The sequence below is a fragment of the Callospermophilus lateralis genome, chromosome 14, assembly GCF_048772815.1.
Source record: "Callospermophilus lateralis isolate mCalLat2 chromosome 14, mCalLat2.hap1, whole genome shotgun sequence".
Classification (NCBI taxonomy): Eukaryota; Metazoa; Chordata; class Mammalia; order Rodentia; family Sciuridae; genus Callospermophilus; species Callospermophilus lateralis.
Genome location: NC_135318.1, coordinates 23,160,541 through 23,182,635, shown reverse-complemented (window position 1 = coordinate 23,182,635; position 22,095 = coordinate 23,160,541). Strand labels below are relative to the sequence as shown.

The 22,095-nt window shown below is 35.3% G+C and overlaps 1 protein-coding gene across 12 annotated transcripts in view; it reads right to left on the bottom strand.

Moving 5' to 3' along the window:
• Positions 1–22,095, bottom strand: part of Lclat1 (lysocardiolipin acyltransferase 1) — a 233,340-nt gene that overhangs the window by 176,352 nt on the left and 34,893 nt on the right. For 10 of the 12 annotated variants that reach the window (XM_076832830.2, XM_076832820.2, XM_076832818.2 and 7 more), the window contains 2 exons: positions 11,871–11,927; positions 3,855–3,949 (listed from right to left, as the gene is read on the bottom strand). The gene's annotated coding sequence lies outside the window, so the exon portion shown is untranslated. The remainder of the gene's footprint in view (positions 1–3,854; positions 3,950–11,870; positions 11,928–22,095) is intronic. The other 2 variants (XM_076832824.2, XM_076832827.2) reach the window with 1 other exon arrangement.

The window sequence follows — 22,095 nt, the reverse complement described above, 5'->3', positions numbered from 1 at the left end:
TACACACACACACATATACACACACACACACACACACACATATATATATATACATATACATATATAAACAGATGTATTTAAGTTTTATGTTACAAATTACTTTAAGATGGTACTTCAATATATGAATATGATATATATATAATATAAATATCAAATACATGCTCAATCCAGGCACAGCATTAGTCCCAACCTCCCCACCCCCATTTTTAAAAAATTAAAGCCTAAATGATAGTTTATAGGCACAGAAAATCCAATGGAACATTCCTCTATTTCCTTTTGCTACCTCTCATTTAAATTACAAAAAGTTTATTTGTTAATATTTGGCCATATACATTTCTCCCTGAAAGTCTAGGCATACCTTTCTGCAACATTCAAAATTTGCAGAATACCACCACAATGCAATTAACAAGCTGAAATTGAGGCATTAATGGCCTAACTAATAAGCACTCACCATAAATAAAAAGTATTCACACTGAGAAAATGAAGAATAAATCTGTAAATATAAATATAAGCTAGTACTAAGGCCATCTCCTAAGCTAAAAAAACAAAAGTCCAATAGGTTATCTATGTACACACTACTACTGTGTATAATCATTAAGATTTAAAAAAATAGATAAAATCATGAGATCACCTAGTTTAACAGCAGTACAATACAGTGATTAGCAGCACAGGCTCTAGAACCAAACTAAACAGACTTGAATTTACTCCATTACTAACTATATTACCTTAAAAGCAAGTAACTTAACCTCACTATGGCTCCATCAGTAATAACAGCATTTACCTTAAAGGTTATTATTAGTATTAAGAAAACTAACATATGTAAAGTGCTTAAAAGAATGCTTCATATATGGTAAATACTCAATAACTATATTACTGCACACAGCACAAATAAAGTTATTGTTTTCAATTAATTAATCAAATATATACTTCATCCATGGTCAAATAGGAGGCACTATGTTTACAGATATACTTCGCTTTATTAGATACACACTATGTTTCCTATTTTATTAGATTAGTTCCTTGCCCATAAGAACCATGCCTTCTTTCTCTCATTTAGGACTCTCTACAACAGCACTCTCTAGGGGAAATATAACATGATTTCAAATCTAATAGCCACATTTAAAAAAAATAAAGAATACACTTAACCCAATATATGTAAAATATTATAATTTCAAAATGTAAAATGATAAAAATAATAATTAACAGGATTACATTGTTTTCATATTAAGTTTTCAAAATTTGGTGTATATTTTACACTTACAACATATCTCAATTTGTACTAGCCACATCATAAATGCTTACTGTTTAAACTATATGTTTAAACCTATAAAATCTTCATACTGTGTTAAAATACTTTTGCTCAAGAAGTATCAAGAATAATTTCATTATAATTTATGATTTTAAAATCTTAGATTTCTCCAACAGAAAGCACTTTTAGGGCCTAGTTTCTTGAAGCTCTTTATTTCATAAAGAACCCCAGAGAGGTAACCTAAACTTATCATCAGTAGGGGTTCTGGGAGACTCTCTGTTTTGAATCCAAGGCCCTCCTATGATGAAATTTATTCCTCTTCAATATCAAGACAGCCCCTACATTAGCTGAGCCTGTGGTCAGACTGTTCAGGACTGAATCCCAGTTCAACCACTTAATAACTGAAGCTTCCAAACTGTTTCCTTTTCAGTTGGAAAAATAGGAGTGATAATAGCATTACCTACAAATCTAAGGTGTGTTGTGAAGTCTGATGAGTTGATATATATAAAGCATTTGGAACAGCAATTGGTGCCTAGTACACGTATTTTATAAATATTGGTGATTATTAGTTATTAAAAGCAGATTGACACAGCTATATTAAGATGCATCTGTTTGGATTTAGACACAAATACTTCATCTTATATGTAAGATTACATCCAGCTTTTTGCAATATGTTTTCAAAATAATATGGATTGCTTGTGTATAAGCAGCCCGAGCTCTGACTGGCTCTCTTCAGGCCAGGCTGAAGCCAAGGGGCACTCTCTGACCTCTGCCTTAAACAGACTTCTGATCAGAATTACCCTTCCCTTCCTCAACTAGCAGAAAGAGCAGGTTCTTGACCACTGCATCTTGCCTATGTGGTAAGAAGTTGTGAAGCAGCACTACTTCTACTAGAAAAGGAAATTTGTCCCTTTCTTCCTCATTAGGTCTAGGAAGATAAGGAAGTTAAAACTAAATTTGCTTTTGTTTTACTCAGACCATGGGAGTTGTATTCTCTGCCAAAGGGAGAAAAATGGCTACAAGAACCACCTCTAAAATAAAAATCAAATCAGGAGTCGTGGTACACTCCTGTAATCTCAGCAGCTGGGGAGGCTGAGACAGGGGGATCTCGAGTTCAAAGCCAGCCTCAGTAAAAAGCATGGCACTAAGCAACTCAGTGAGACCCTGTCTCTAATTAGAAAATACAAAAAAAAAAAAAAAAATTGGCCTGGGATGTGGCTCAGTGGTCTAGTGCCCCTGAGTTCAATCACCGGTACCATAAATAGATAGATAGATAGATAGATAATAAACAAACAAACAAACAAACAAGAATAAAATAATACAAAAATCTGTTTTTAACCAGATTAAGATGCTTGCCAAAGTCACGGAGTAAGGTAGTAGCAGAGATAGAACTAGATTTATAGTTTAAGTGTTCTGGACTCCACAGTAGGGTGAGATCATTTGATAACATATCATCAGTACAAGACTGGTCCAGTGACAGATTTGATTACAGATGGAGAAAAACCAATTTGATTTTTACTCAATACAATATAAGTTTAGTGTCAATAATCTTAAACAGAGTAACAGGCTCTAAAGAATTGCTTAGGGTCAAGGGGAAATTGCCTTTAATGAGCTTCATTTGTTAATTCCTTAAGGAAAAACAGTAATGGTACTGGAAGAAGACAGAAGACAGAATTTAAAATTGCTGAGAACCTAATATAATCCTTGCACTGACTGCTACATAACTCTGGACCCTAAGACCCTTTCTAGCTCGAAAATTCTTGGTATCTAGATAAAGGAATCTAAACCCACATAGCCAAAGTGGGCGGGATCTAGGTACAAAAGACTTAAGGGATGCTAAAAATCACTACTACCAAAGGAAAAAAAGATAATATCTAGGAGTCAGAATCTGAAAAGGCAGGATCCATAGAGATATCTTAAAACAGCCAAGTTGTTTTGAATATAATCATTAAAAAAGAAAACAGAAAGCAAGCATAATTCCAAGGTCAATGCTATTAGGTAACTGCATGTTAGTGAGGGATGTGGCTGCAGAGTCAGCAAAATCTCAGTCCCAAATTAGTCATTACTGAGCATGAAGCCAACATTATCTTTTCCCCCAAGTTACAAATGGATAAGAATCCAGTGTTAGTTTAGCAGCAAGCTATAGACTACACATAACTGACCAGATTTTAACAGTGGAGAACATAAAAATTTACCAAGTACTCTGATACACATTTACTAATATTCATAATGACTAATGTGTTTCACAATCTCCAGTCCTAATTGGGACATAATTCATGTGATTTTTCTGTAGTAATACTTATATAGCCACAATTCTAATGAGAGCAATAGGAAAAAAGCATTTTCCATGAAGGTGATGCTGAAGACCCCTAAAGCCTTGATGGTTTTCTTTTAAACAGCTTTACTGATATATGATTCAAAGACCATAAAACCTATTCATTTAAAGTGTCTAATTCAATGGTATGACTTTTGTTACATTCAGAGTAGTACAAACATTCCAAAGTTGATTTAGAGCACTCGCATCCTTCTCCTTAGTGTGGGAATGCTTGTAGTCACTCTACCTCAGAAGTTCTTTCTCTAGGCAGCCACAAGGTTTTTTACTCACCTGGTTTAGGTCTTGGCCCAAAAGTCACTTTCTCAGAAAGGTCTTCCCTGGCCAGGTGCGGTGGTATACTCCTGTAATCCCAGTTATTCAGGAGGCTAAGACAGAAGAATAATGAGTTTGAGAACAGCATGGACAACTTGGGGAGAGACTGTCTTAAAATATAAAATTTTAAAAAAATGGTTAGGGATGTAGCTCAGTGGCAGAACACCCCTATGCTCCAATCAAAAGTATCACAAAAAAATAAAAATAAAAAATGTTGGGCTGGGGATGTGGCTAAAGTGGTAGCACGCTCTCCTGGCATGCGTGCGGCCCAGGTTCGATCCTCAGCACCACATACGAAATAAAGATGTTGTGTCCGCCAAAAAATAAATATTAAAACTCTCTCTCTTTAAAAAAAAACTGTTAAAAGCATTCCCTGAATGTGATGTAAAAATGATAACACCAACCTGTATCACACACTTCAAGCACCATCCACATGGCCGGTTGCCCTTCCACCCATTGCCCCACCTTATTTCTCCAGATAGTGATCACATTCAACATTCTAAATGCTTTATTTATTTTCTATAAACTCCCAAGAGGCAAAGTTTTTTGACTATTTTATTCAATACTATACCACCCCCCCAACCTCCCAGGCCGATCACATCACTCTTGTAAAAGCTTAGTATCTGTGGAAAGGAGAAAGGAGAGAAAAAGGTGGCTTCACTATTACAAAGGACACTATCTTCAATTTACCTTTTAAATCATGAAGTTTCTATAACTTTTCATCTTTATATAAGAAAGCCAAACCAGAAAAATTAAACAAATGAAGTTAACCAAGTTTGAACCACTGCAGACATCTATGCTTTAAAGATTTGTTTCCAATTTTTCATTCCTTCCATCTCCACAGTGTTTTAGTTTTGTTCCATCATTCAAAGGCCCACTGTCTATGTGAGAAAGGCAAGCTACATGCATACTGTCTTTTATTTCTGCCATTTTAGTTTTTTAAAAAGTGAATAGCAAATACTATATCATATCTTATAATTGTGAAAAAATGATAATCTAAAAAAGGAGAATAGTAAAAAACTACCTGCTAGAAGAAACTATGTTAACTAAGGTAAGCATAACGAAGATAATGGCTAACACACTACTTTACTTTTTGCATATGTTGATATTCATAGGGTGATGAGGATGGCACAGGTTCACAGGACAACTCTCCACCCTCTGACCTTCAACATATGATTAAAATAAAATAAGTCAAAACTTAACAACAGTATTCCATGAAAGTGAGACGGCAAGTCTGGCTACATTTTGGGAAATACTAAGAGAAGATAAAGTTGGTTAGGTCAATGGTTTCCAAATACTAAGCTGAAGATCATTTCCCAACTTGTATCAAAATTTTTACTAGTCCACAATGAAATGAGAAAAATAAATACAAGTTTTTAACTTGTCAATAATGTTAAATTATCATATTATGTATTTATAATCCAATTCTTCTATTATTTACATATAACATCATAAAAAGATATTTTTAAATGTGTTAGTTAAGGCTGTTAGCCATTTTTTCTATGATACTGTCCTTTCCTGAATACTAATGAATTCAGTATTTATCCCATAGGCAATAGGAATTTATTTTTACTCTCAAATTTATTATGTATTTTTAATGCCTTAATATTTTTTAACAAGGCTGTATTGCTTTGGAAACTAGAAAAGACATTCCTAAATAATCATAAGGATTTAAATATAACAAAAGTTGCTTGAGGCCAGGCACGATGGCACGTGCCTGTAATCCCAGTGGCTCGGGAGGCTGAGGTAGGAGGAAAGCAATTTCAAAGCCAGCCTCAACAACTTAGTGAGACCCTGTCTCAATCAAGCCCTTATATAAACATGTAACATATATAACAAAACCAAAAAGGGGAGTTTAAGGAGTCAGTTAACAAGCTTAAAAACAATCTGCTCTGGCAGTAATTCAAAAGTTCCTTTTCTAAAATACTGTAACCTAAAAATGGCACAATACTCTATTTTTCTAATTACTTGCTATTGGTTGGAGGGGAAAAAGTCTAACTGCGATTAAAAAAGCAATGAAGGAAAGCTTTTTACTAGAAAAATTCAATGTCATCTTCCAAAAAAGATGAGATTAAAAATAAGAATTTTATTTGCAATATAGAAGTGTTAAATTTGAATACTAAAAAAACTGAACAGAAAGTATTCATTGGTAAATGGAAATGAGTTTATTAAAGTCAGAAAGCTAATTCCTTGCTCTAGTTAAACAATAGCTCTATAAGAAAATCAATTCTTCCACCTTTCTCCCTATGAACCAATAATGGCAAAAACTTTTGAAAAAGATGGCATTGCCCAGCACACCTCCTTACCAATGGAGAGAAAGAAAGCTGTCAGAATTAAAACAGCTCAAACTTCATTTCTGTAGTGTATTGCTAAGAGCCACAGCCAAGTAATAAGATGCATGGCATTTTTGGTTGAAAGGTGACGCCAGCAAGCCACTGAGATGATAGGATTATGTTAAGATCTACATTCATATGGACATTGGACTTCTGCTGTCCACCTCCACCTGCTGCGGGACTCCTGGAGAGTTCCCATTGGTTGGGGAAGTGCGGTAGGAGGGAATTCCGGAGGAGGGACTTCCTCTTGGGGTCTGGGAGAACGCCTTGTGGGTCAGTCGGCAATCTTCCCGGGAGCGTAGGGAGCACTGGCCGCAGTTTCAAAAATAAAGTTTGTTCCTGCTTGAGTGGCTCGTGATTTTGTGTCCAGCCAGACTGTGGCAGTGTATTGCTTCAATAAGTTCCAAACAATTGTGTAAATGTTAGCCATACATCTTTCCAGTCAGTTTAAAATTATTCAGCTATGGGAGACCAAACCAAATGAAGCTAACCATGCATGGAAAACATCTGCTGATAATTTCTACAGTTAATGGTTTCCAATAGTAGTATATATCTCTTATCATAACGCTTTCCATGGAACAACGTCAAGTATTCATTGGTGAAAGATCAGACTGAAGCTAAGTGGAATTATTATCAAAAACCACTACTACCACATAGCAATCTGCTAATGTCTGGATAATTTAATTACTCAGGTTCTAAACTTTTTGCTTAAGTTAGAGTTACTGTTTTTTTAAAAATTACACACACACACACACACACACACACACACACCACTACCACAGTAAAATATTCAAAAAGTTATTTCTACAAATAAAGAATTTCAGGGCACTGAAAATTAACCACACATTTGGAAAAAATGAAATTATATTTGATAAATAGTTCAATTCAGTTATTTGAAAATGAAATTACTTTTTTAAAAGAATGTCTGGCCAATATGATACTAAATACTATATTCTCCTAAAAATGTGCACATAATTATGCACTTTTATCATACCAGTTCTATTCGTATTAAAATTTAACGGCTAAGATTTACAGAATGGACAACCAAACTTTAGCTTTCTCCTAAGCTTAAAAATCAGAACTGAATTAGGGATTTTATTCTAGTCAACAGTTCTTATAATGCTTTTCTAATGCTATTTTCTTAAAATTACAATAGAATAATGCTGGTTAATGGCACAATCAATATGTATGGAGATGGGGGTTTTATTTTGGTTTTCTTATGCAGTCTTTATTTGTTATTTTTAGATATACATGACAATACAGTGTATTTTGACATTACACATATATGGAGTACAATATCCTAATTAGGATCCCCTTCTTGTGGTTGTACATGATATGGAGGTTCACTGGTCATGTATTCATACATGAACATAAGAAAGTTATGTCTGATTCATTCTACTGCCTTTCCTATTCCCATCCCCTATTCCTTCCCTTCACCCCCCTTTGTCTAATACAATGAACTTCTATTCTCCCCACTCCCCCCACCCCCACTCCTTATTGTTTGTTAGCATCCACATATCACAGAGTACATTTGGTCTTTGGTTCTTTGGGACTGCCTTATTTCACTTAGCATGATAGTCTCCAATTCCATTCATTTACCGGCAAATGCCATAATTTCCTTCTTCTTTATGGTTGAGTAATGTTCTATTATGTATATATAACATACCTTTTTTAAAAAAAATACATTCTAGGTTGGTTCCATAGCTTAGCTATTGTGAATTGAGCTGCTATAAACATTAATGTGGCTGTGTCATTGTAGGGTACTGTTTTAAGTCCTTTGGGTATATGCTGAGGAGTGGGATAACTGGGTCAAATGGTGGTTCTATTCCAAGTTTTCTGAGGAAACTCCATACTGCTTTCCAGAGTGGCTGCAGCAATTTGCAGTCCCAACAGCAATGTAAGAGTGTGTCCTTTTTCCCACATTCTCGCCAACACTTATTGTTACCTATATTCTTGATAATTGCTGTTCTGACTGGAGTGAAATGAAATATCAGTGTAGTTTTAACTTGCATTTCTCTGCTAGAGATGTTGAATATTTTTTCATATATTTGTGGACCATTCATATTTCTTCTTCTATGAAGTACCTATTTGGTTCCTTTGCCCATTTATTGATTAGGTGGCAAGAAGTAAAATCAAGAATCAATAAAAAGAACAGTATCAAACTTCTTCACAGCAATGGAAACAATCAAGAATGTGAAAAGAGATCCTACAGAATGAGGAGATAATCTTTACCACCTGCACCTCAAACACAGCATTAATCTCTAGGATATACACAGATATGCAATCTTTTTTAAAAAACTAATGCTGCACTATGATTTGAATGACTGTCCTCCAAAGATGCATTAAGTAAAAGCTTAGTTCCCAAGGTGACAGCACGAAGAGGTACTCTAGACCTTTAAGAGGTAAGGGTGGCATTGTGGGAGATCCTCAGGTCACTGAGGCTGTGCCTTGAAAGAAGATCATGGGATCCCAGGTTCTTGGTCTCAAACTGTTCTTGGCTCAAGATGTTAAGTATTTTGTTTCACCATAGGCTCCCACCAGGATATTCTAGCATCACCAGAGGTCCAAACAAATGGGACCACCCAATCTTAGAACCATGAATCAAAACAAGCTTCCCTTTCCTTTATAAGTAGCCTATCTTGGGTTTTTCATTATAGTGATACAAAGCTCCTGAAAAAAAGCTATCACTATTACTGTTTGATAGAATTTACTGAGCATTTACTATGCCAGACACTTTACTAAAGCACTTTAGCTTGCATTACCTCATCAAATCCTCACAGCAGCCCTTTGAGGTAGGTATGCTACATCCCAATTTTAAAGACAAACTGAGATCCAGTAAGGTTAAATAACCAGAGTCACAAAATGTGGCAGGTTACATTTTCCAAAGATGATAATAAAACATCTCCTGTTTCACATTCTTTTTCTTAAAAAATGTTTTTGTTTTGAAACAGTTTTAGATTTCCAAAACAACTGTGATAATACAGAATTCCCATAAACACATAACCAGCTTCACTTTTATTAACATTTCAACATTAGTATGTTTTTTGCAATTACTATTATGAACAATATTAATACATTTTTATTAACTAAACTCTGTGTTTTACTTACATTTCCTTCATTTCCCTCTAAGGCCCTTCTGTGGCAGGGCCTATCAGAATACCACATTATATTTACATCATCATGTCTCCCTTTAGGGTTCTCTTAGCTATGACAGTTTTCAGACTTTCCTTGTTTTTGATGACCTGAGAAACTGAAAAGCTGAGACTTAACCTTACATGTGCTCACTCTAGAGAGAGTACTTCTTAATCACAGTCCTAAATAACTTCCTGCAACCCAAACCACTTGTCCTTGAATTTTGAAAAGGTCTATGTGTTGCTCAGTTCAGTGAGCTGAACTGGCAGACGTAAACATCTAGAAAGAAGATCCTACAAGCAATACTTTTTCAATAATTGTCTTATTACACAGTATATTTAAAAGGATATGTGAATGAGCTGCCACGGTATTTAACACCATGTGACTACAAAATATGTGGCTTCTAAATGAAAGTAAAATCATTCCCAGGGATGGGATCAAGCAAGCTATGGATTAATTTATTTTTAAATAGCAATACCTCCTTTCCACAGTTATGGAAACACATTAAACTAGAACGCTTTTTCAGAGTAAATTCAAATAATTCCTGTTTGCTTTCATTTAATGGCAAGAATGCTTATAAAATATTATTAGATTTATTATACACATTTTAGGATTAAGTTGTAGCCAGTGTGAATTATAATATGCTTGGAAAAAGTCTAACCTACACTGATTAAAATTCTATTTATAAAGGAAAAATCTAAACCACAGAAACAGTGCTTAGTTTAGAACAAGAACATGTACATAACTGCCAAATGCAATCCCTATTTAGATGTCGTACTGAAACACTGTAATTAAAAAAAAAACCAAAATGAATTTCTAAGTGTTTCAAGATGAAACAGTCTGTGCATAATTTTCAAGGCTTATAATTACTTTCCTGGAAAGGTAAATACTCCAGGTTTTAATTCATTATATTACTAACTCTAAAAGTTAATACAGATTGAACATTCAGTTTTACTCTAAAATAGAAGCCAGCTATAAAATTCAAAAGCTCTTAAGTTAACAGACTCTAACCAAAGAAAAATTACCAGGAGTCAAAGGTCAATGCAACTTCCTACAGCCATTTATGGATAATGGAAACCACTAGGCTTACTGAATGGGTTTTAGACGCCTCACATAAGTCAATATAGCAAAGTTATCTATCTAAAATGACTGCCCTGAGAAACACATCGCAACTACAGTCTCTACACTTCCTCAATTCCCATTTCCTCTTCACTACAGTCCAATTTTTGTTTCTGCCATTCCACTTAAAACACTGTCATAAAAAATCCATTTTCATGTTGCCATGTCCAGTGGCCACTGCTCTGTCCTCATCTTACTCTACCACTTGGCAGTATTGTACACACGTGGCCACCTTCTCTTTGAAAGGATAGCCTCTCTTGAAATATTATGACACTCTCTCCAGGTTTCTCCCCTCTTCTTCTGGTTCATGTGGTTGGCTCTTCCTCCTCCAAAGGACCTCAAAATGCTGAGGCTTCCTACCACTCAGACTTTGGTGGTCTTCTATCACTTTCTTTCTCCTTCCTTCCTCTATGCTATCTTCTCAAGGATCCTTCCAATGACATCCAACACAATATTGTCCTCTGACCTCCAGACTTGACAGATTCATCTGCTTCCTGAACACTTCAGTAATGAGTGAATAATAGTTCTATCAAACCTAACACATCCACGATAAATGTCCTTGATTATTCCCCCCTCCAGGTTCCACTGTCGCCATCTTTTCTCCATCTCAGGATATGATAGCAACATTCACCTAGATGCTCTACCAAGAAACCTAGAGTCAACTTTCATTCTTCCCCTTCCCTCATTCCCAAAATTCAAGAAAATCTGGAAGGAGCTTGTCAACTATATTGCCAATATAGATCCTAAGTCCAATGTTACCCAATGTCACCAACTTTGTCAAAACAATCATCTTTTGCATGTACTACTTCTGATTTCCTCTCTTTCATTCTTGGCCAAACCACACTCTCAGTTCTTTCCCCACATTATGGAGAAAGAATCTTAAAATGTCAATCTGATTCTATCATTTCATAGTTCAGAAGTCTTCAAAGGCTTTTCCCTGTACCCAGGGAAAAACTCATATTCCCACCAAAATCTCCAGATCTTGTGTGAGTTGTTGCCTACCTCTTGTCCAAGTGCACAGTCTACCTTGCACCTGTTCTCCAGCAGGTCAGGTGCTCCCTCAAGGATGTATGCAAATTGTCAAGGATGCCTGAAAAGGTCTTCTCAGAAATTTGCTCCTTTTCAGGCATCAGCTTAATGCCAACTGACTAAAGAAGACTTTACTAAGGCTGACCACTACTTACAGGAAATTCCCCTCATTAGTTACTCCTGGCCTCAATCCTGACTTCTTTATTTACAGTTTTATATACCTTGCAGCTATTTTATTCATTTGTCTGGCTTTTGTTTTCTACCTGTTACCCCCCTCTAGAATTACAGATCTGCAGTTCTATGATTGTAAGGGTATCAATCAATCCAAACTCAGAAAGTGCAAAAGTAAAAAAGACTTTACCTGGAGTTTTGGAATTGCAATCCAGGAGACAGGTTCAGACAGCTTCAAATTGGTATTCTGAGGAAGGCAGGAAAAGTGGGAGTTTATACAGGATATTGAATGTTAAGAAGGAACAGGGGCTGTATGACCAATAAAAGATGATAAATGAATATACAGAATGGAAAAGTCCACAAATGATAATCTCTTGATATGAATTTTGAGCCTTGGGGTACAATGTAACTTTGAAGTTATTCTACAGGCAACTAAAATTCACATTCTAGGCAGCAGTTGGAGACTTGCCTAAGTCCTGACTCCTAATGGTCTAACAAATCCACTGTAAAAAGCTCTTTCAATACTACTTTCATTGAAATTTTCCTTTTATTTTCACAACAGCTTTATTGATATTCTTTGCTATCACATCCTTAGCATAAGACTCAGAACACTTGGAAAAAGCTCTATTTCTATTTATTGAAAGGCTTACTGGAAAAAGGGGAGGAATGGTCAGATTAAAAAAAAATAGAATTTGAAAGCATACATAAACAAATGTGGTTGTTTAAAATGTCTTTCATTTATCAGACCCTTTACTACTTCTGAATTTACATGGTGTCTTTTCTATGTGAGAGTAAACAATACAACAAATATACAAGTATAACAAAAATAATGTCATCTAACATTCAAAGAGTATTTTCTATAGCTTCCAATGTGCTTTTAAATTTTTACCTCAACTCATTAATATATTACTTCTATTTTACAGATACCATCGCTAAGGTTCAGAGGTGGAGGAATTGCTTAAAACCACAGTTTTTTAGTGGTATTGCTGAGGTTCACACTTAGTTCTGGTTTCCAAACCAGTCAGTCTTTTCTTGTTTCTTTTATTTTTGTGTGTTTGGTGCATACTTTTGGTGTTTTTGAAACTGAATTACACAGTGAAATATAGAAATCCTAGATATGTAGTTTGATGAATTTTTACAAAGTAAATATACCCAGATCAAGTTAGAGCACTACCTACAACATGGGAGCCTCCTTCAAGAGTGCCCTTCTCAATCATGACTACCTGCCATGGAAATCACAATTCTGACTTCTATGACCACCACTGGTCTTAACCTGTTTCAAATCTTATCTAAATGAATTTTATTATACTCTATAACAATAATGCCATTATGAACATTCTTGATTTTTCAAAGGAAGAAACGCAGGACCAGAAAGGGAAAAATGACTTAAAGAAATTCAGCAATTGAACAATCCACCTAGATCTCAAGAACTCCTGATTTCTCCTTTATTATATAAAACAAGTCTCAGAAAGTCTGAGTCTTAACATAAAGGTTTTAAAAATTCTTGCATAATATAAAATCAAATATTAAGTCTTAAGTTACTAATACTATGCCAAATAATAATGATATCATTGAGCCTTTGGGTACAATTTGGTTTTGGCAACCAAAATTACTTAATTAAAAACTTTTAATTTCCCCTAACTTGTACTATTCAGTGAGACTATGATGCTTAGAAATATTTTTATAATATGATTCTATGGATACTTGCCTAATTTATAGTCAAATAAAACTGATTCCCAGATTAAAAACTAGATTGCCAGAGTTGGTATTCTATCAAAATACAGAAACAACATGAGCAGGTAATATTCCAAAACTTTGTAATTTAAACCAACTGTTTGGAATTCAGGAAGCATTTTATTAGAAAGTATATGACACATAATAATCAGGCTACAAAGGCCAGCTTTCCTCAAATGTACCTGAAAATAGTGCTAATAACATAGTTTTTAACCACTATGAATAAAAACCTAGCTTGGAATTGTGTTTACAAAACTATCTCCTAACACCATAATCTTGTGTTAATTCTCACAAACTATAGAAGGCACCTTCATATCTCCCTTTCTTTTTTCTTTCAAATGCTTCTTTGACTGGTTTATGTTTTGTTTTGTTTTGTTTTAATCCTTCACTTTATGTTCCCAGATCCTGACCAAAGATTTCTTTTTTTTTTTTTTCAAACATTTGGCGACTCTTTTTTTTTAGAGAATTTTAATATTTATTTATTTTTTTAGTTTTCGGCGGACACAACATCATTGTTTGTATGTGGTGCTGAGGATCGAACCCGGGTCGCACGCATGCTAGGCGAGCGCGCTACCGCTTGAGCCACATCCCCAGCCCTGACCAAAGATTTCTGACCACAACTTATTCCTTAATTCCTGTCCATTAAATAACCCTTTGACATCTGGGAGAGGAGATACAGAAGTAAGAAAAACAAAGAGGGGGAGAATAATCATAAAATCACAACAAATGTTTAAAAGTTGCTCTGTTTTCACCAAAAGGTACACAGGGTCAAATTGGGGGGATGGGGTGGGGAGGGGGTGTCCAATGAAGAGGATCATAAATGATTCTGAAAGCCAAAAAAAAGTCACAAATGCCTTCAAAGAATTCTTGGGCAGAGGAATGACCCATTGTTTCTCTAGATCTCATAGAATGCATATTTTAAACGAAGTAATGTAAGAAAGTAAGACTATCCTTTTGTTAAGTAATATTTTTTGAGAGAGAGAGAGAATTTTTTTTTTAAAGAGAGTGAGTGTGTGTCGGTTGTCTTCTGTGTGTGTCAGTTGTCTTCTCTCCCTGCTCCGTCCGGGCCGCGGGCGCCTCGGTGGCAGTCTGAGCGGTTCCTTCGCCGGCACCGGCTTCGCTTTGCCTGGTCTGGGTCGGTCGCCAGGACTTCCCTCTTCGGGGGCCGCTGCCCGGGGCTTGTCCTGTTGGCTATGCCCAGCGTCCTTCGGTGGTGGGTCGCCTTAGCGTGTTCCCTGCCCTGCCCCGCCGTCCTGCTCGTTTGGGATGGTGGTCCCCGTCTCTTGTTTACGCCTGGGGCTGGGGATGTGGCTCACGCGGTAGCGCGCTCGCCTGGCATGCGTGCAGCCCGGGTTCGATCCTCAGCACCACATACAAACAAAGATGTTGTGTCCGCTGAAAACTAAAAAATAAAATATTAAAATTCTCTCTCTCTCTCCTCTCTCTTAAAAAAGAGAGAGGGGGAGAGAGAGAGGGAGAAAGAGAGAGAATTTTAATATTTATTTTTTATTTTTTTTGGCGGACACAACATCTTTGTATGTGGTGCTGAGGATCCAACCTGGGCCGCACTCATGCCAGGCGAGTGCGCTACCGCTTTAGCCATATCCCCAGCTCGAGAGAGAATTTTTTAATATTTATTTTTTAGTTTTCGGCGGACACAACATCTTTATTGTATTTTTATGTGGTGCTGAGGATCAAACCCAGCGCCCGTGCATGCCAGGCGAGCGCGCTAACACTTGAGCCATATCCCCAGCCCTTGTTAAGTAATTCTTAAAAAGTACAGGCTGAGAATTAAAATGAACTGCAATATTTAGATGTAAATTATTAAACTATCACTTCTCTTTTTTTTTTTTTTTTTTATTGGTTGTTCAAAACCCTACAAAGCTCTTGACATATCATATTTCATACATTAGCATACATTAGCTTCAAGTGAGTTATGAACTCCCTTTTTTACCCCAAGTACAGATTGCAGAATCACATGGGTTACACATCCACATTTTTACATAATACCATAATAGTAACTGTTGTATTCTGCTACCTTTCCTATCCTCTACTATCCCCCCTCCCCTCCCCTCCCATCTTCTCTCTCTACCCCCTATACTGTAATTCATTTCTCACCTTGTTTATTTTCCTATTCCACTTACAACCTCTTATATGTAATTTAGTATAACAATGAGGGTCTCCCTCCGTTTCCATGCAATTCCCCTTTTCTCTCCCTTTCCCTCCCACCTCATGTCTCTGTTTAATGTTAATCTTTTCTTCCTGATCTTCCTCCCTGTTTTATTCTTAAACTATCACTTCTCATTTACAAGAAACCCCAAAATTAAGTGTAGCAATATTAAAACAATATATACAAAAGTTATTTGCACTAACTTGACAGATAACTAAACCACCAAAGAGCTATCAACTTGTAAACAATACAAATGCTTTACCTACTGTGTTACTCAGGTTTCAGTGGCTCTGACAAAATACCTGATATAAACATAAACTACTTTAACAGAGCTATGACAACAAAAATGGCATGGTACTGGCACCAAAATAGACTTGTAGACCAATGGTATAGAATAGAGGACAGAGACAGACCACATATGGTTATCTCATACTAGACAAGGATGCCAAAAACATTCACTGGAGAAAAGATAGCCTATTCAACAAAAGGTGTTGGCAAAACTGGAAATCCACATGTAGTAAAATGAAATTAAACCTCTATCTCTCATCCTACTCAAAAATCAACTCAGTGGATGGAAGACTTAGGCACTAGAACAGAGATCCTGTGCCTAATAGAAGAAAAAATAGGCCCAAATCTTCACCATGTCAGCCTAGGATCTGACTTCCTTAACAAGACTCCTAAAGTGCAAGAAGTAAAATCAAGAATCAATAAATGGGGGCTGGGGATGTGGCTCAAGTGTCCGCCGATAACTAAAAAATAAATATCAAAAAATTCTCTCTCAAAAAAAAAAAAAAAGAATCAATAAATGGGATGGATTCAAATTAAAAAGCTTCTTCTCAGCAAAAGAAATAATAACGTGAGGAAAGAGCCTACAGATTGGAAGGAAATCTTTACCACATGCACCTCCAGTAAAGCATTCATCTCTAAGATATATAAAGAACTCAAAAAATTTAACAACAACAAAAAAAAAAACAACAAATAACCCCATCAATAAATGGACTAAGAAGCTGAACAGACACTTCACAGAAGAAGAAATACAACTAATCAACAAATATACAAAAAAAGTGTTCAACATCTCTAGCAATTAGCGAAATGCACATCAAAACTACTAAGATTTCATCTCATTCCTGTTAGAATGGCAATAATCAAGAATACAGGCAACAATAAATGTTGGTGAGGATGTGATGAAAAAGGTACACTCATATATTGCTGGTGGGACTACAAATTGGTACAACCACTATGGAAAGCAGTATGGAGATTCCTCAGAAAATTGGGAATGGAACCACCATTTGACCCAGCTATCCCACTCCTTGGTTTATACCCAATGGACTTAAAATCAGCATACTATAGTGAAGCAGCCACATCAATGTTTATAGCAACTCAATTTACAATAGCTAGACTATGGAACCAACCTAGGTGTCCTTCAATAAATGAATGGATAAAGAAAATGTGGTATATATATTCAATGGAATATTAGCCAGCTTTAAAGAAGAGTGAAATTATGGCATTTGCCAGTAAATGGTTGGAGTTGAAGAATATCATGATAAGCGAAATAAGCCAATCCTACAAAACCAAAGGCCAAATGCTTTCTCTAATATGCAGATGCTAATTCACAATAAGGTGAGGGCACTAGGGAAGAATATTGTTACCTTAGATAAGGTAGAGGGAAGTGATGGCAGGGGAGGGAAGAGGAGGGTATGTGGGGATAGGAATGATGAAACAGACATTATTACTGTATATACATATGAGACAACATGACCAATATGATTCTGTAACATGTACACTCGGAAAACTGAGAAATTATATCCCATCTATGAATGATATATCAAAGTGCATAAATGCATTCTACTGTCATGTATTAACTAATTAAAACAAATTAAAAAATTAAAAAAAAAAAAAAAGATTTATTTTGGCTTCAGTCCATGGTCAGCTAACTCCATTGCTTTTAGACCTGTGATGAGGCAGAACATCATGACAGGGAAGATAGAGAAAAGAGACCAGGGGCAAATTATATCTTCCAAGGACATGCTCCCACCCGCAGTGACCTACTTCCTCCAAATAGTTCCCACCTCCTAAATAACTCACCATCTCCCAACAGTGCTACCACCTGGAGATCAAACCTTCAACATGAGCCTTTGGTGGGTACTCCAGATCCAATCTATAATACCCACCCTTGATTATTTTACATAAGTTGATTCTGGTTCTACCATTTACTGTGTAAATGTAAGCAAAAGCATTTAATCTCTCTGGGTCTCAATTCTAATAAACAGGACTAAAAGAAAAAACAATACCTACTTAAGGATTACTACAAGAGTTAACATAACAAGGCAGTTTCAGGAACAGAGTAAGTGTTCACTAAAGATTAGTGACTATTTTCTCCACACTGATGCATGGGTTACTTGACGACACATCCATGACTTACACTACCTCTTAAACCTTCACAACTCCTAGGACAGTGCTGAATACCAGGTAAATGCTCAATATTTATTGGCTGAGGACTAATGATCTACATGGGATCTAGAATCTTGAAGCAGAAAGAGATTTTAGTAGTCATCTGGAACACTTTCACTTAATTCAACAATAAGACTCATCAGGGATTATCAAATCTTTGCTTAAACATGTCCATGGCCAAAAAATTGCCATCTCAACAAAGAATGATTCTAAATTACTAAAATATTCTTTTTGAAGACAATTACTGCCTCTTAAAAAGTGCTTCTGAAAGGCTAAATTCACTAGATGGCATCATGTATCAGGAGCAATCATCAGAAATAAACATTAAAAGGAAAGAATAATTCAACATTTTTTCTAATTTAGAAATATTGTGACTAGCTGTATAAAATGTATGTTAACTTAAAATTATTCAATTTAACATATATTAAAATGTTTGGGAAGAATTAAAATGAAGATTCCAACAAGTTAGGTCATAAAATACCAATACTCTACTTAAGTGACCTGGTGTACAGGTAAGTAATACAAATTATTATAAAATTCAGGTTCTTTCCAAATCCACCACATAGCTTCCCAATAATGTTATGCAATTTTAACATGTTTGTAAAAGAAAAACATACAAAGCAAGATTCCTTGCAGCCAGATTCCAAGCCAACACCAGCTAGCAAAAACAAAACAAAAAACAGACACTGTTACAAAGAAAAAATTATCAGTTTCTATAAGACTAGCAAGGAAAATTCAAACCTGGAGCTATGTGTAATCAATTACTTAAATTATTTAAAAATGTTCATTCATAAAGAAGGTAATGGTACAACTATAAAAGTTCAACAGGTTTCAAGACAGATCAGAAGAACTGTACTCAAATAACCTCTAACTTCCACTCACTGCAATTCACAGTAACAGAAAAATATGACAGAAAACCAGGCACCATTTATAAGTCTACTCATCTACTTTATCAGATTCCATTCTACAAGAGATATTTAACTCCCAGCATTGCAGGTAACACATTCTAACCTGTAAGGTAGAAGACTGAATTGACTTCCCAGCCTCTCCCCACTCTTCCTTCCCCCAAAATAGTTTGATCTCCGTGTGCAATCCATTTCAACATTCCTTCACTCCCCATAAATTCGTGGGTTACCTTACTTTTTCTCTGACCTAGTTACACCATTTGTCTAATTCCCTGATTGAGTAAAATAAATCTTTAACATACGCTGATAACTGACTAAGTTATATTTAACATACTACAGAACTTTCTATTTGTAAGACAGTTTGGTAACTGGACACAAACACAAAACGATTATCCGAAGAGTGAATTGAATTGAACTGGAAAGGTCCATCCATCTTCCAATGTAAACTAATAAACAGGCCTTTGGCTTTTGGGGAGCAAAAAAACCCAAACCAATCCCTTGGTTGGTGTGAATTAAGTCCTGAAGAATGAATGAAGTGAAGAAATCATTTCAAAATCTGCAAAGATGATTTTCAAATTGCAGATAATGGTGAATACAATGAATTCTAGAGACCACAATTCACTGCCCACATCTTCACTGTACATTTAAGATTCTCTTTAACAGTTAAACCAACTGAGGAAAACAATCCAATAGCACAATCACTTCAGAAGACAGGAACGTAAGTTTGGTAAAGTTCTTAAATTTTCCTATTCTTTCAGTGTTCACCTATCCATCCACAAAAATAGGTACATTTTTATTCCACCCAACACAAAAATCTTTGTCTAGTTTCATAAAGTAATAAGAGCATAACTATGAATAAGTATAAGTAAAGTGATTAAGAAATGTGTTGATAACAGAGTCAAAGAGGATGTTCTGGATGCTGATGACCCAAAACAGAAGAACTACATGATATCTAAACCCATCAAGATCTCTTCTATCTGCATTCTTTATCCCAAAGACTAACCTAAAAGAAAAAATCATTATTGACTTCAATTCCTTTCACTTACAAGTGGTACACAACCTGCCCTCCTTGTTCAGAATTATCTCGTGAAACATATATAAATATATATGCAAACGCATACAGATATAAGGACATCTCTCCTACTCAAGATATACATAGCATATCTGTCTACAACATTTTAGACATATATAACTATCTACTTATATACATAATAAATAGTCAAAAATACCCAGTTGAATAAATTTATTTTCCAAGATGGAAAACTGATTTCCACTGACAAGTGAGGTCATGAATATACTGTACACAAATATCAACTATGTTCTAAGGCAATAAATCATTTAATTTTTTTAAATGCCAGAGAGGATGGAGAAAGGCATAGTTATGATTTTTTAAATACAAAAATAATTCCAAACAACACAATAATACATAGCTAATCTTTTCCTTATCTCTATGACTTTAAATAAAAGTCTTATTTCTTGTACTTGCTAAATATGGCACAAAGATTTCATTACAAATTTGGACATAAGGAAGACTTGGAAGATGTAAAATGAAGGAAATTTTTCTCATAGAACTCAAGGCTCTTTTTCTAAAAATATTTAGGAGGGGTTGGGGATGTAGCCCAAGTGACAGAGTACTGAATAGCATATGTGAGGCCTTATGTTTGATCCTCAGCATCATGAATAAACAAATAAATAAATATTTAAGAAAACTGAAAATCCCTAAAATGAATATTGAAGGTAATCTCATCTTTCTCCCAAAAAGAAATAGAAAAATGGAATAGAAAAATGGAAGAAAGAAAAATTCTAAGACATAGCCTATCAGAGATACTTTGCATAAAACCTATTTAAATGTCATTAAAATATCACCAAAAAAATCAAGTAATGGGACAGTTTGCCGAGTGCAAGAACAATGTGCATTCTGACTCTAGGGGACACTTCCTAAAGTTTCTATTTTTCTAAGCAATTGCTAATGCTATTAGCTAGTAACCATGATCCTTTCATTCAATGTAAGCCAGAAAAACTTGTCAATGCTTATAAACACTAACCTCAAATCAACACAGAAATAAACAGATGAAAAAACTTAAAATCTTAAAAGTCTTAATATGACTATGATTTGCTAATATTTTATTAAGGGGTTTTTGCATTTAATCTCATCAGGGCTGCTGACATACAGTTTTCTTTCTCTGATATGTCCTTATCTGATTTTTATATGAGAGCGATATGGGCTTCTTAGAATAAAATTAGAAGTGTTCCATTGCCTTTTATTTCATGGGATAATTTGAGGAGCACAGGCACTGGTTCCTCTTTAAATATCAGGTAGAATTCTGGTGAGAATTCCTCTGGTCCTGGCTTTTCTTTGTTGGAAGTTTTGTTTGTTTGTTTTGTTTTTATTACTGTTTCTATCTCATTGCTAATTAGTGGTCTCTTTAGGTTCTCTACATCCTCTTGATTCAATTTGGGCAGATCAAATGTTGTCTAGAAATGTACCCATTTCTTCTAGGTTTTCCAATATATTGCAGTATAAATTTTTAATAGTTCCTTCCTATTGATCCTCTGGATGTCTACAGTCTGATTTTTCATCTCTGATTTTATTAATTTGGGTCTTATTTCTTAATTTCCTGGTTAATTTGTCTAAGGGCTTATATCAATCTTGCTTATCTTTTCAAAAACTCAATTCTTCATTTCACTGATCCTCTGCATTTTTAAATTCTCAATTTCTCTGATTTCAGCTTGATTTTAATTATTTCATTCATTCTACTGGTTTTGGAATTGGATTATTCTTGTTTTTTAAGGATCTTGAGATGTATCATTGGGCTGTTTGTTTTTTTCTTATGTAGTCACTCATAACTATAAACTTTCCTATTAGAACAGCCTTCAAAGTGTCTCAGAGGTTTTTGGTACATTGTATCACTATTCTTCTTTGATCCTAATAATTTTTCAATTTCTCCCGATTTCTTCTACCACCCATTCACCATTCAAATCATTCAAAAGTGTACTGTTCAATCTCCATGTGGCAAGAGAGGTATGTTGAAATCACCCAGTATTATTGTACTGAGGGTCTGAGGTTTTGAGTAGTGTCTTCTTTATGTTATTAGAGTATAAACATTTAGTATCATATCTTCTTGTTGTGTTTTTCCCTTTACCCATTTGAAATG